The sequence below is a fragment of the Crocodylus siamensis genome, chromosome 5 (assembly GCF_052110815.1).
Source record: "Crocodylus siamensis isolate JL-2025a chromosome 5, ASM5211081v1, whole genome shotgun sequence".
Taxonomy (NCBI): Eukaryota; Metazoa; Chordata; order Crocodylia; family Crocodylidae; genus Crocodylus; species Crocodylus siamensis.
Window position 1 is genome coordinate 43,326,007 of NC_143399.1, and position 13,666 is coordinate 43,339,672.

A 13,666-nucleotide genomic window follows, 5' to 3' on the forward strand; every position below is an offset into this window, starting at 1 on the left:
AGCAGAATATATTTCTGTTTTTGGACTGCTACTGCAAAATGACAGAAAATTATTTTAGCACAATCCCCTACTGAGACACGAAGAATCATCTCAGTGCTACTTCAGAAAGGAGAAAGTACATGATTCTCAGAATGACTAACTCACATTTAACAATATGGCATGAAGTCATGGTCCTCAATAAATGTTTTAAACCACACTATCTGAAGCATTCAATGTAACTAAAGGTGGGCCAGCACAGTACCAGCCCTGGCTGCTGATACAGAGAGAGCTCCAGCAGTACCACACACCTCCCCACTCTCTGGCAGCACCCTAGCATATATTTCTGTGTCATATCATGTGTGTGAATTCCAAGGTAAACCACAGAAAGCAGGAAGTTCAGTAACTAGAAGGCTTTCCTCTGAACCAAAATTAAACCAATACTTCAATGTCTCCTTCTCCTCCTCCCCACTGCTTTCCCCCTACTCTCCAGCACTAAGCAGCATTTCTGCATAGACACTGACATTTGTAGGTATGCCTCTGATCTGAAGACAGAATAAAAACTCAAAGAAATAACTTCCTAAGTGTACTAAAATGAGCAGTATTTCAAACACATAAATGGATCAGGGGGCAAAAAGCATTAAGACAGTGGGAGTTTAAAAGCTGCTGTATATAATGCTAGGAAGCCATTATGACTGTGAAATATTAGTTATACATAATCCAACACCACATTAACATGAAAATAACAACCTGGATATTATCATACCACAGGCTGATAAGAGGCTGCCGCTGTTCCCACAGACAAAGCAGCAACAGTCTGCTGTGGGCAGCCGAAGGACAACTTTCCAACAGTCTCCAACTTTTACAAACTCCTGACCAAGCACATCATAGAACAATACCAGGAGGAACTAGATAAACTCTTAAAGGAGCTACCTCTGGAAACACAGGAGAGGATTATTGTTTCTACCTCCTGGAAACATAGGGCAGACTTTTATTTATTATCCAAGATTTACAACCCTGGCAACCCAGGATGCCCCATTATCTCTGGCATTGGTACCATCATGGAGGGAGTTCCTGGCTGTGTTTACTCCATCCTATTCCCATAAGCCACTATAGTTGCCTATTTGAAAAACACAATACACATCTTAAAAAAACTGGGTTCCATCAACAAGGTTCCAGCAAACTCCATGTTAGCTACCATGGATGTCAGGTCTCTGTACACAACATGAGGATGGTTTACAAGCCAGAACAAAGGGTGCCTACAGAAGTTCAGGCCTCTGCTCTAACTCATGGCACTTTACATAAGGCACCAAGAGTTAGAGCCCCCCCACAACCTAACAAACATTCACCTATTGGGTTGTGGGGGGTGGGGAATCAGTCCTCCTGGCCAGCAGGCAGGGTACTCCAGCAAAACAAGCCAAAAAAAATCCCACATAAAACAAAACAGGCTAAGAATTAAGAGTAACTCTAAAGCCCAAAGAAGTTACCAACAATAATAATCTTTCTGTTGACTTCAATAGGCTTTGGGTGGGGCCCTGAGGGACCCACAGAAAGTAAGCATTACAGTGTACTAGGATGATCACACTCACAGTGCATATCAACATGCCACGAGATGTAGAAGTCTGAATGCCCGTCCTGATTTGCAAATTAAATACTTTCTTTCACTGGACTGTCACTTATGCAACTTCACCAGTGCTAAATTCAAATGGAAAGATAGCTGTTATTTCAATGTAAGCAATAATAGAGTACAGAATTAAGACTGCATGTTCTTTGGGGCAGAGGCAGGCAAGGTTCTTTGGGGAAATGTGATATCTTTTATGAGACCAACTAAATAGTTGGGAAAAGTTCTTTGCAAGCTTTTGGTTACAAACACCCTTCCTCGGGCATTGGGAGACTGCTGGTGTTATGAGTTCTCCAAGGTAGAAAAGAAGCTAAAGCAAACAAAACATCTGTGAAGACGCAAATGAGTGCAAGTTTGGAAGACAAAGGGTAGAGATAGGAGGGGAGAGGGACGGAAGGTGGAAGGGAGGGAAACATGTGAAGGAATGCCAGTAATCAGCTAAAGGCAAGTTACCTGGTGTGTTAGATGTCATACAGGTTGTAATGTGTCATAAATCCAATGTCTATATTCACTCCATGATTTTTTGTATCCAGTAGATTTATGAAGTCAAATTCATCTACGAAAGGTGTCTGTAAATTCCTTTTGAGGATTGGAACTGAGAGATCAGAGGGGAAGCGATTGTCTTGTGAGAAGTGTGCACACAGGTAATGGGGTATTTTTGTATTTGATGGATTTTCAGTGTGCATTCATTCTGGTACACAGTTGTTATTTGGTTTCTCTTACATATTCTCCAGCTGGCAATCTGGTGCACTGGGTGAGATATAGTACATTTCTGGAGGTAGAGATGTGTTGACAGGTTTTACACTTCTTGTCCTGGCATGGTCTGGATCCATTTGGTGTGGTTTGGGTCATAGGAAGCTTGCTTCTAGCAATGAGGTTAGCAAGGTTTGGTGCTTGTAAAGGTTAGGATGTGTGGTTCTGGAAAGATCTCTTTAATAATTGTGTTTTCTTCTAGTATGGGCTGCAATTGCTTGAGGATTTTCCATACAGGTTCCAGGGAAGGACAGTATGTCATAACTAATGGTGTGCGATTTGTGGGGATTTTCTTTTTGTACTGCAGCAATTCTTCATGTGGTACCTAGATGACTTTCAAAAGTGAGATCTGTCTTTCTGGAGAAGTGTCCTTGTTGGGTGAAAGCCCTTTTGAGATTCATGAGGTGACAATTGTGGGTATTCTCCTCAGTGCAAATTTGGTGGTATCAGAGACCTTGCCTGTAAATTACAGCCTTTTTGGTGTGTTTAGGGTGATTGCTGGTTCTTTGTAGATACGTATGTTAGTCCATGGGTTTTTTTTGTCTACACTGGTTTGGGGTTGGGTAGTGGAGGGATCAGGGTCTGAAGGTTTTTTTATAGTTCAGATGGTGAAAAGTGGAGTGGGATCTTCCTCTAGTTTTTCATAATTGGTAGTGTCAGAGAGTCATCTGTTGGCTTCTTTCATGTAGTCTTCACAGTTAAGGAGAACTATAGCTTATCCTTTATCTGCTGGTTTTATTATTGCTGGTGGTTGGATCTTAGACATTCTATGGCCTGTCGTTCTGAGAGGGAGAGGTTGGTATAGTGGTGTTTGTTGTTGGGTATTTCATTGTTCATTTGTTCTCTGAAGCAGTCAATATAGCAATTGAGGTTTGGATTTCATCCACTGTAAGGTATCCAATCTGAGGGGTTTTTTGGCGTTAATATTGTCATTGATGTTGTTACTAGATGACATCGTGTTGAAAGTGGATTCATTTTGGTTGTGGAAATATTCCTTCAGACAGAGGCATCAGAAAAAATTCTTCTAGTTCTCCACATTGTAGTATCTTGTTCGGGTATTTTTCTGGACAGAAATAAAGGCCTTTGGAGAGGACAGATCTTTCAGCTTTGGTAAGGCAGTGTGTGGAGACTGATAATATTTGAGGGTTGATTGTGTTGGCACTGGATTTAGGATGCAGCCCTTATACCTCTGTCCAAGAAAGTGCAACCCTCAGACCGACCGCAACCTTTCCATTCGATAATGGGCAAATTTATTGATACAGAGTGATAACAGAAAAGCAGCAATACAAACAATCAAGCAATTCTAGATCTACCAATCCTAGGGCTTACATCAGAGCCAAAGTACATCTGGTCAGGATGCAGGTTCCACTCTGAGGCTCTGTCTCTTAGGTGTCAGAAGTCAGCAGTCTGGAGGTGGGATGCTGAGGCTGACAGTCCCCCTCCAGTGGGGCATATGAGATGGGCTGCTGGTATGCCCTCGGTCATGGTGACCTCAGGGACCCTTCCCAGAGGATGGGGACCCCTCTCAGGGAGGAGGAGGAAGAGGAATGAGGAGGGACAGAAGGAAGAGAAGGAGGGATGGGAAGGACCCTTTGTTAGTCTCAAGTCTCTGCTTTTGTATTCCCTTTCCCCCTTGATGACTCCTGATGACCCTTTATCCGTGGCTTTCCCTCTGTGGTCACACATCCACGCAGCCTTCTAGGCCTTCTCTTAATTTGATCTGTTCCCCAAAATGAGGACTCAGCTCCACCCCCTACCCTGGGGCCTTGTAGCTGGTGTTACTTATCTCATGTTATGGGCAGTATGGTACATACTGCCTTGGTTCCCAGGCTGTGTATCCTTGTTGTGTTAGACAACCTATCTGCCTTGAAGGCTGTGATCTTGTGTTATGGCATGCCCCTCTCAATTCTCAGGCTGTGTCCATCCATTGGTCTTGTCATGCTAGTCAGCCTGTCTGCTTCCAGGGCTATGAGAAGCTTTGTGTGCGTTAGACCCAAGCTTCCTAGAAATCCGATTAACCCCTGCTACCCATCTTGAGCCCTTATAATGCATATATCTTTACCTATAAGCTAATTCCCAAAAAACAGACCTTTAAATACTGTTTTCAAGCCAGCAGATTGGCTCCTTCCATCTCATCGAGTATGAGGTTGGAATGTTGTACAATATTGGTGTTGTTTCCCTGACGGTTGTTTTGTGGTTGGGAAAGTTGTTCCTGTAGTAATTAATTCCATTTCTTTTTGTGTGTGTTGGATAGACATTGTAAAAAAATCTTTGGTAGTCTTTTTGTATACATTGTATAATATTTGGGGAGATATCAGGATTTATCTCTTTTAGCTTGTTGTAGCATATGTTGATTTCCTGCTTCGGTTTATTTCTTTTGGAGTAGGTTATGTGAAGGAGATGATTTCTAAGTTTTTCTGAAGTTCTCCTGTGAAGCATATTTAAAGTTGTGTGTCATAGTCAGAGGACTGTAGATGTTCAGTTCTCTGGGAATGATGCGTTTCTTGCATACACTTAGAAAGTAGATGTCCCTGTTGGGGTTAGCTTCCTTTTTCTTCATGTTGTGAAGTTTCCATTTCAAATGACAAAATGCCACGTTGCAGACTTGTTGGTTGTAGCTGTGTTGGTCTAAGGACATAAGCAGGCAATGTTCTTTGGGTAGATGTGATATCTTTTATTAGACCAACTAATCATAGTTGGAAATAGTTAGAAAAAGGTCTTTGCAAGATTTGGGGCAAAAATGCCCTTCCTCAAGCATTGGGAGATTCTGCTGCTGTTCTGAGGTCTCCAGGTAGAAAAGAAACTAGGGTAAAGACATGTCTGTGAAGAAGCAAATGAGTGGAAGTTTGGAAGGTAAAGTGTAGAGATGGAGGTGGGGAAGGGAAGGGAAGGGAAAAGTGTGATAGAATGTGTTTTGTGTTTGTACATAGTCCAAACCCATGGGATCCCAGTCCATGACTTGACATCCTCCCACCACACAATTAAAGAAACACTGTTACTACTGTTAGTGAGCAAATGAAAATCTTCATTTTCATTCAGACTAAGCAACTAGATTCTATTTAAAAAAAACAACAACACATGCATTATAGAAAAATGAGAATGGTAACAGTCTGTTCATTTTCATTTGTAGGATAGAAACCAAGGTAGGTTTAAAGTATGCCCTCCTGAGATATCTTAAGACTTGGAAGAGTAGCACTGAGCAATAACTCAACTGTCACTTAGTTTTCCCAGAAATCAGAGGTTTAAGTAAACAGAAAAACTTGCAAGCACTAGCACAAAAGCTTTTAACAAAATCTTGTGATTGATGTTGTATATCTATAAAAAGAGGAAATGTTTGAGGACAGTTCTCAGAATTATGAATAATAAGTGTGAGGTCTTATCTAAAAAATCAGTTTGCCTTCAGCACCGGCACTCAATATGACAACGATCACATCTGCCGTAACTGAGTCTCCTCCATTCAAAAGTTTCATGTTGTAGTCATGTTCATGTACAGCACGTGTTGTAATCCTGCCTATGCTGATGTTCATATAAAACCACATGTGAACTGGCATTGTATCATAATCAAATTGTGTAGTGAAGCAATGACATTGTAGTTTTAAATTCTGAGAATAGAGCTCCATTTTAACCAGCTGCCCAGCTTTACACAATTGTAACTACTGAGCCATATCCGCTCTGCAATTCAGAGCCAAGCAAAGAAGGTCCTTTTCAAGGGCTGGAATTCATCAGGATGCAAGGTCAAGCAAGCTACTTCCCTTCCCCAACACCTGCCTCAGTGTTAAAGGCCTGAAGTCTCAAGAGGTGAGGAGAAGAGGAGTGGGAAATAGAGGAGCCAGGACCAGTCTTATACCTGCAGGAATTTCCTATACTTAAGAAACCCACAGGAAGACAGACTTTCTAGCTTAAGTGGAATGGACTGGTTTCTTCATTACTCTCCACTTTAAACATGAGTTTACATGTTAATGATATTGTACATTGATATATACCAGCAGATGATCTGGCAACATTGGCAGAAGGAAGTTCCAAGTTCTCTTTTCCCAGTGAATATTGTAATGCCCTTCCCCTTCCCCTTCTCCTCCAGTCTTTTGCAGACTTTTTTGGTCCAAAGCAATCAAGTCAGGTTTCCCATGCCAAGCAAGTCACATTTCTAAAAAGGAATTCTTGAACATTTTTTGCAGGATGAATCAGACAATTAGGTTTAGAAGAGAAGAAAAATTTCACTCATGATCTTTTCAGTAGCTAGGGGCCATGATTATCAAGCATGGCTAATAACCCAAAGATTCCTGGTATTCAGACCATCTAGCTTTCAAAACTCTGACAAACTATGTTGTATCTGGGTTTTCCAGTGTGGTATGGCTTCTCTTTTCAGTCTTATGATCATGAACCCTTTGAGGTAGAGATTGTCTTTATATTGCATCTCATAGAAAGCTGAGCTGTTTGCTGTGGTACAATAAGATGAACAACAACCTACTGTTACATGATATGTCATCTCAGAAAGAATGACAAAAAACCTTGGTTCATATCAGGCAAGGCCTGCAGTCATCCTCAATAGCACCCTATGGTCAGTGGTACCCAAGGCAGCTGATTATTAGCCCAAAAGATTCTACATAGGATTGTTTTTCATCCACCAGCAGGAAAAGCCTCAGCCAAAAAGGCCAACAATCTATGTACCATTCTCAGATAACCAACTCAGATCAGCAGTAAAAACTGTATTGCTGTGAAAAGAAACACTAATCAGGAGACAAGCAGTGTTACCTCCATCTCTTTTGTACTGGGACAATTCCTACATTTTTCTATGGACCGTAAGTGCAATCACTAGGAAGTTGCCACCAGAAAAACAGAGAAAAAATGTGCCTGTTACTTTTAGTGAACATTATATGGTGCCTAAAAACATTCAGCAATTTTTCCATCAGGCAGAAAATCATAGAATCGAAGGACCAGAAGGGACATGCAAGATCATCAAGTCTGGTCCCCTGCCATGGGCAGGAAGTTGTTAGGCTCAGATGAGCTCAACAAGGTGCCTGTCCAGCCTCATCTTGAACACCTCCAAGGATGGCGACTGTACCACATCTGCTGAGAGTGTGTTCCAGATTCTCGTGACCCTTACAGAGAAAAAGTTGTTTTTTATGTCCAGCCTGAATTTACCTTCTATTACCTGATGTCCATCGATCCTTGTCCTCCCTTGAAGTGCCTTCCTGAAGAGTTGCTCCCCTAGATCTTGATGCTCACTCCTGACATACTTGTAGGCAGCTATCAAGTCACCTCTCAGCCTTCACTTACTCAGACTGAACAGGCCCAGTTCCTGAAGTCTCTCCTGATGGGGCCTATCCTCCATGCCCCTAATGCAAAATAAGTTTCTGGGGGTGGGAGGTAGACAAGGACAGCCTTCTTGCTATGTATGGTAACCTTGCACATTGGGGTCCTGATCCTTGATCAGGGCCCCCCTAGGCCCTACTGCAATACAAAGGATAACAGTAAGTTGAAAATAGGAATGTGACAGTGGCACCTGATCACCAGCAAGCAAGAGACTAACTCCAATTCTGCTTTCCCTTCCTTTTCCACTAGTGCCCAGACAAAGATCTGTAAGACTGACTGCTGGGGGATAGGATGCTTTTGGGAAGACTCTGTTTACAGGGCAGCAGGCCAGAGCCTACCCTTATGCTAAGTGTACTTTCCTGCAACAAACGCTAACTTGGAAGGACAAGCAAATCTCTCTCGTTACACATTCATGTTTTTCTTTTGAAACATTCCATCGGCTTGAGAAGATTTTTATCCTGTCAGCAAATATAGTGGGAGTGTGATGAAACCAGTTAAAATTTAGTCAGCCACTGACCGCTTTGAATGTTTATACTAAGAGCCCCTTTCCTCCTGGATTGTTTTAAGATGTTTGCAGTAAGGTTGCAAAGGTTCAGTCAAATCTTTATGTGGGTTTTATTTTTTTTCTTTTACCTTCTTGCAGCAATGCTTCCTTCCACGGACCATCTTCACCTGTGACATCTTCATGATAATGCATAAAGGGGAGTCAAGACCAAAAATAAAGTAATTTGACCCCTAGAGGCATGTCTCCTAGCTATTTGAACAAAGAGAGCAAGGGGAAATTCCAATCCCCGACTGTATCAGTGGCTTCAGATGAGTGTGTGCAGTGTGTTCCATAGCAAGGTCCCTGAATGATAGTTTTAGAAACCCAAAGGGTACTTTGTATATTACTCAGCAGATGTGGCTCTCAGCTGAAGACTTATTTCATGCAACAAGACAAACAGAGGTGGGTCACACATTAAGGAGAGGGAATTCCCCTACATCCCTGTTTCTCTCATATCAGCCTGAGAAGAGGAAGTGTCAAGAACAGAAGTGTCAGGAACATGATGATTGGGTCAGTCTCTCTGACATGGCCAGTGAATCTCTGTACTACTCAGAAAACAAATCACTGTCCCTTTTCAAAAGCACCTTTTTCTTCATACTATTTCTCAGCTAGCTGGGTATTGAAGTGACTCCCTGTCCTGGAGGAAATTCTTCAGGAACACAAATGTGAAATGCTGTCTTCACAGATGCACATTCTCATGCATTCAAAATACAGTCAGTGCAATATATAGACCCTCCTTTACAATCTAACAGAAGTTTAAGTCACACAGTGTTCATCATAGCTAACATAGCCCAAGGCAGTTTGCATACAGGGAACACCAGCTGTATCCCAACTTTCTATTAACAGTTATCTAAACTAAACCTCTTGCAGGGTTGCATGTTCCCAGGTGCCTTTGGAGTCTGGAAATCAAGGGCAATGAATGCTTCCCTGAAGCTGCTCAGCACTAGACCGCTTGAATTCACTTTGGATTCGGCCAATTCAAGGGACAGTGATTCAATTCGGTGATTTGAATCAGTGTCCCGAACTGATTCAGCCAAATCTCCAAATCAGACAGGCTCCATCCCCCACCCGCTCTCCTAGCCCGGCAATGGCACACACACCCACCCACCCCAGTTCCTGGCACTTGGAAAAAAAAGGTCCCGACTTACCGGGTGCTGCCGGACAGGAGGGCAATCTCTGCTGCCCCCCACTGCCCCACACTGCGTGGGGGACTCTTCACAAGCCCCCAACCCCCCCACTCCCCCAGCCCCTACATGGCTGCTCTGCCCTACCCGTCCCAGCTCTTTAAGGGAAAAAAACCCCCAAACTCACCACTTCCTGCCTGGTGGAGGATGATCCCTGCTGCCCCCTGCCATGTGGGGGGCTCTTCCATGAGCCCCACCAAGCTTTAAGGCTGCTGCAGGAGTGATGAGACCGGGGGGAGGGGGGGGAGGGTTCTTAAAGGGCCAGAGCTGGGCCAGTTGGGGTAGCCATGGGGGCAGTGCATGGGAGTTGGTTCAAGACTCCAATGCAGTGAAAGCTTAGGAGTGAAAGTAGCACAGCACAGGAGCCCCTTCCGGCCCCTTGAGCTGGCTCCTGTGGGGTGCAGGGACTGGGACCACCTCCTGTGTTGTGCCAATGTTGCTCCCAGTTTCTGCACTACACCCAAGCCTTTAACTGACTCTGTTGCTTGGGAGGAAGGAGCAGCACAGGTGGCTCCCGGCAGGGCCAGATTAATGCACAGGCAAACTAGGCGCATGCCTAGGGACCTAAGTGAAGAAGGAGCCCAGTTGTGCCTATTCTACATATTGCAATCAGGACTCATAGTACTAAGAGATCATATCTTTTATTAGACATGCACATGATGTACTGCTTGAATGCTCAAGTGCTAGCTTTGTAAGTGCAGTTAGCACATGCTAAGTGTCATGTGTAATGAGGCCCCAACTTCCCATTTACTCACTTTTTTGGAACATAAGTGCTAGAAATACAAAACAATGATTGAGACATCTTTTGCCAGCCAATAAAGGCAGAAGCTAAAACCATACTGTGACTTGCAAGAACCCGCCACAGTCCAGTTCTCTGCATCCTCAGGCAACTATTTGCCCAAGGGTCCCACAGGAACATCTGCTAGGGTACCTTTTGTATGCCACAGCCATAGCCACAGCCACAGCCACAGCCACAAAGCACCCAATTTAAAAAACACTACAGCATACCAAAAAACCCCAAAAAATAACAACAAAACCCCCCAAAATCCTTGGCAGTCTGATCTACAGAGCAACTGGAAAATCCCTTCCTGACTCCAGTTCTGGTTTGTCTTCAGCATACAAGCAAGACCCACCAAACGGGCATCTGAAAGATTTCTCAGTAACATATGAAGCACCAGCTTACACTAAAACCACCCTCTAGCTTCAGCCAACATCCAGTGCATCCTAGGAAGGATAATAAACACACCCCAATAATGCTTTGGGCAACAGAGCTAGCGGGAAGATATTTCTTCCTGGCCCCAGCCGGCCAACCAGCTAGCAATCCTGAAGCACGGAGTTACACCACACACTTGTATGTACACAGACAAAAGTAGATATGCATGGTTCACAGAAGTTAGGGTTATTCTATTGGGAAAATGCTCACCAGTACTTAGTTGGAAATGGTCTTGTACTAAGCTAGCATCTAAATTGTTAATTCCTACAAAATGCAAAGCTCAGTTTTAAAATATCCTCAGTTGGTGTCAACTGGCATTTCTCCACTGAAATCATACCAACTGAAGGTCTGTCCCTAAACTCCTACACTCATCATTACCAAGCTAGCTCACAAAATGAGAAAGAAATGCTGCAATGCTGTCTCCTTCCCTGTGTATGCAGTCCCCCTGCAGCTCTCATAGCTTTTCCAAGAAGGAGCCTCCATTTTCCCCTTCCAGGAGAAAGTGAAAGTTTTCACATTTTTACTAACACCAACTAGCCAGAATCTTATTGGAGTTCTGAAGTAGGATCTAAAGGCAGTGTCTGTTTGGGGTCTCTACACCAGTTTCACCATATTTGGAAACTAGTCTACTCATGAGGGCATTGCCATGATGCTATTGGTCTCCTCTGTCCTTCTTACATGCTGTCCTCTGGCACATATATTTGGTCCTTTAGCTAGTAAGTGTTGGGCATGAAAGCTGGTTGGTATTTTACCAACGGAATAATTTTTCCAACAGGAAAGGCAGTTTCTCCAAATCCAAAATTTTCACTTTTTGCTAATTTTTTTAAAATTTCAAGCTGAAAAATTGAGACAAAATACTTCATTCTGGGTTCCAGTCAAAATACTTTTTTTTTTTTAAGTTGAACTGGTTTGAAAAGCTTTTTAGTGTGACATTTTTCTGGGTCTGCCTGAGCTGCCCCATGAAACAGGGAGTTGTGACAGTCCAGGGGCTTCATGTCACTGTTCTTTCTGTGGGCTGGATTTCACAATTAGGCTACATCATCACAATATACCAAGATTTCATTTCTGGTTGAAAAATTGTTTCACATCACAGGAGTCATATGATCACTGAACTTTAGCTCCTGTGCAGTACCACAATGCCCAGGGGAACTCAGAGCCACATCAAACCAAGCCAAAACAAAATATTTTAATAGGTCATGAAGAGACATCAAATTGCTTTGACATTAACAGAAATGACAAGCTAAGAATTTTTTACGCAAAAATTGTCAAAGCTTTCTGTGCCACAGACTATTCTGATATTAGCTCCTGATGTTGGAAATATTAGCATTTTTCATGGTTTGGAAAAATCTCTTTCTCTACTAGCTTGTACTTTTCATGCATGGTGTGCAAACCTATACACTGGAGATGACTTCTGTTTTAGATTAAATAACAAAAAGTAAAGTGTGCATGAAAGCATATAATGTGTGTCGGCTGCATTACATGCTAGTTCCGATATGTTTCACAAAATGATGGTTGTTTATCCAGGCAGAAGACTCCTAGAAATGCAAAAGTACAATACAAAAAACAAAATCATAACCTATTATAAAACTGCATTAACAATGCTATATGTTACTCAAGCCTATACATTATTCAAGGGGTACAGATACTAGTATAGTGGTTCAGTGAGCTTGATACAGGACTTTTACTGGAAACTTAGGCTTCTGTCAAAGGAATACATCGCAAGTGGAAATATCAGTCATCACAGTGAGGGAAGAATATTGCATTGGACAAGCAGAAAAATGGTTTTTCCTTCAAACCTTTCCTAATAATAAAGACAGTTCAGCAGGAATAGGCAGGAACAGGAAGGAAGTGGTAAGCAAAACAGGCAATAGAGGCAACAGAAGGCAGACTGTCACAGAACCATAAAAGCAGAATTGGGTGACTCCACTTCTGCATTTAACAGACTGCTTGTAATTGCATAACATGCTACACCTTGTAGCAATATATAATGCACTTCTGTCCTCCCTTTCTACAAAGAATCACATACCAATCTTCTATGCAGATGTGATTCTATGCTGTAGACCTGGATTGCTATCCCTCATAAAAACCAAAATATAAGACAGGGTAAATACAACTATGATAAAACAGAGGCTGGCCAGATTACAGAAGGGACCTACAGGAAAAAATAGCACTGATAAGAGAGAGAAGTAATGGATTTAATTGTCAGAATGCAAAACTGGAAGATAAGTCCAAACCCCATTGTGCCACTAACTAGCATAGAGGTCTCCAGCATGTCATCTAGCCTCTCTTGAGCCAATTTTTTCCCATGTATAAATAGAAATATTGACATTTACTGACCTAGGCTTAATTAATTGGCACTTCCTATGCACCTGCAAGATATTAGGAATATTACGCAAGAATGACCTACAAGAAACAGCTGTAACAATGCAGTAGTGTGGAGGAGAGGTAGGATTCCCAACAGGGATGTTAGAAAACGTAACAGATTTAGAACTTAAAAAGGAAAAAATATATGAGTATTAAGTCTGTAAAGGTTAAATATCTTTTGAAGGCGATACATGTCCCACCAGCCTAAGAGAGCATGAAACAAGAGAGAGATGAAAGATGCTCAATGAATGCAGATGCTACAGAAAATGAGTTTTTCACCATAGTTACACTGTAAGCATTTAGAAACCTTTGAAAGTTTGATGAGGCTTTCTTCAGACAACTGGTGGAAGTTTACAGATCACAGGCCCTAGGTCTCAAGGGGGATTTCAATCACCCTGACATTTCCTGAGAGGGCAATACAGCAGCACAAAGGCAATCCAGAAAGTTTTTAGAGATTGTTGGGGACAACTACCTGGTGCAGGTGCTGGAGAGGCCAACTAGGGCCTGTGCTCTTCTTGACCTGCTGCTCACAAACAGAGAAGAATTGATGGGGAATATAGAAGTGAATGGCAACTTGGGCAGCAGTGACCACGAGATGATTGAGTTCAGGATCCTGACAAAAGGAAGGAAGGAGGGCAGCAAAGTAAGGACCCTGGACTTCAGAAAAACAGACTTTGACTCCCTCAGGGATAGGCAGG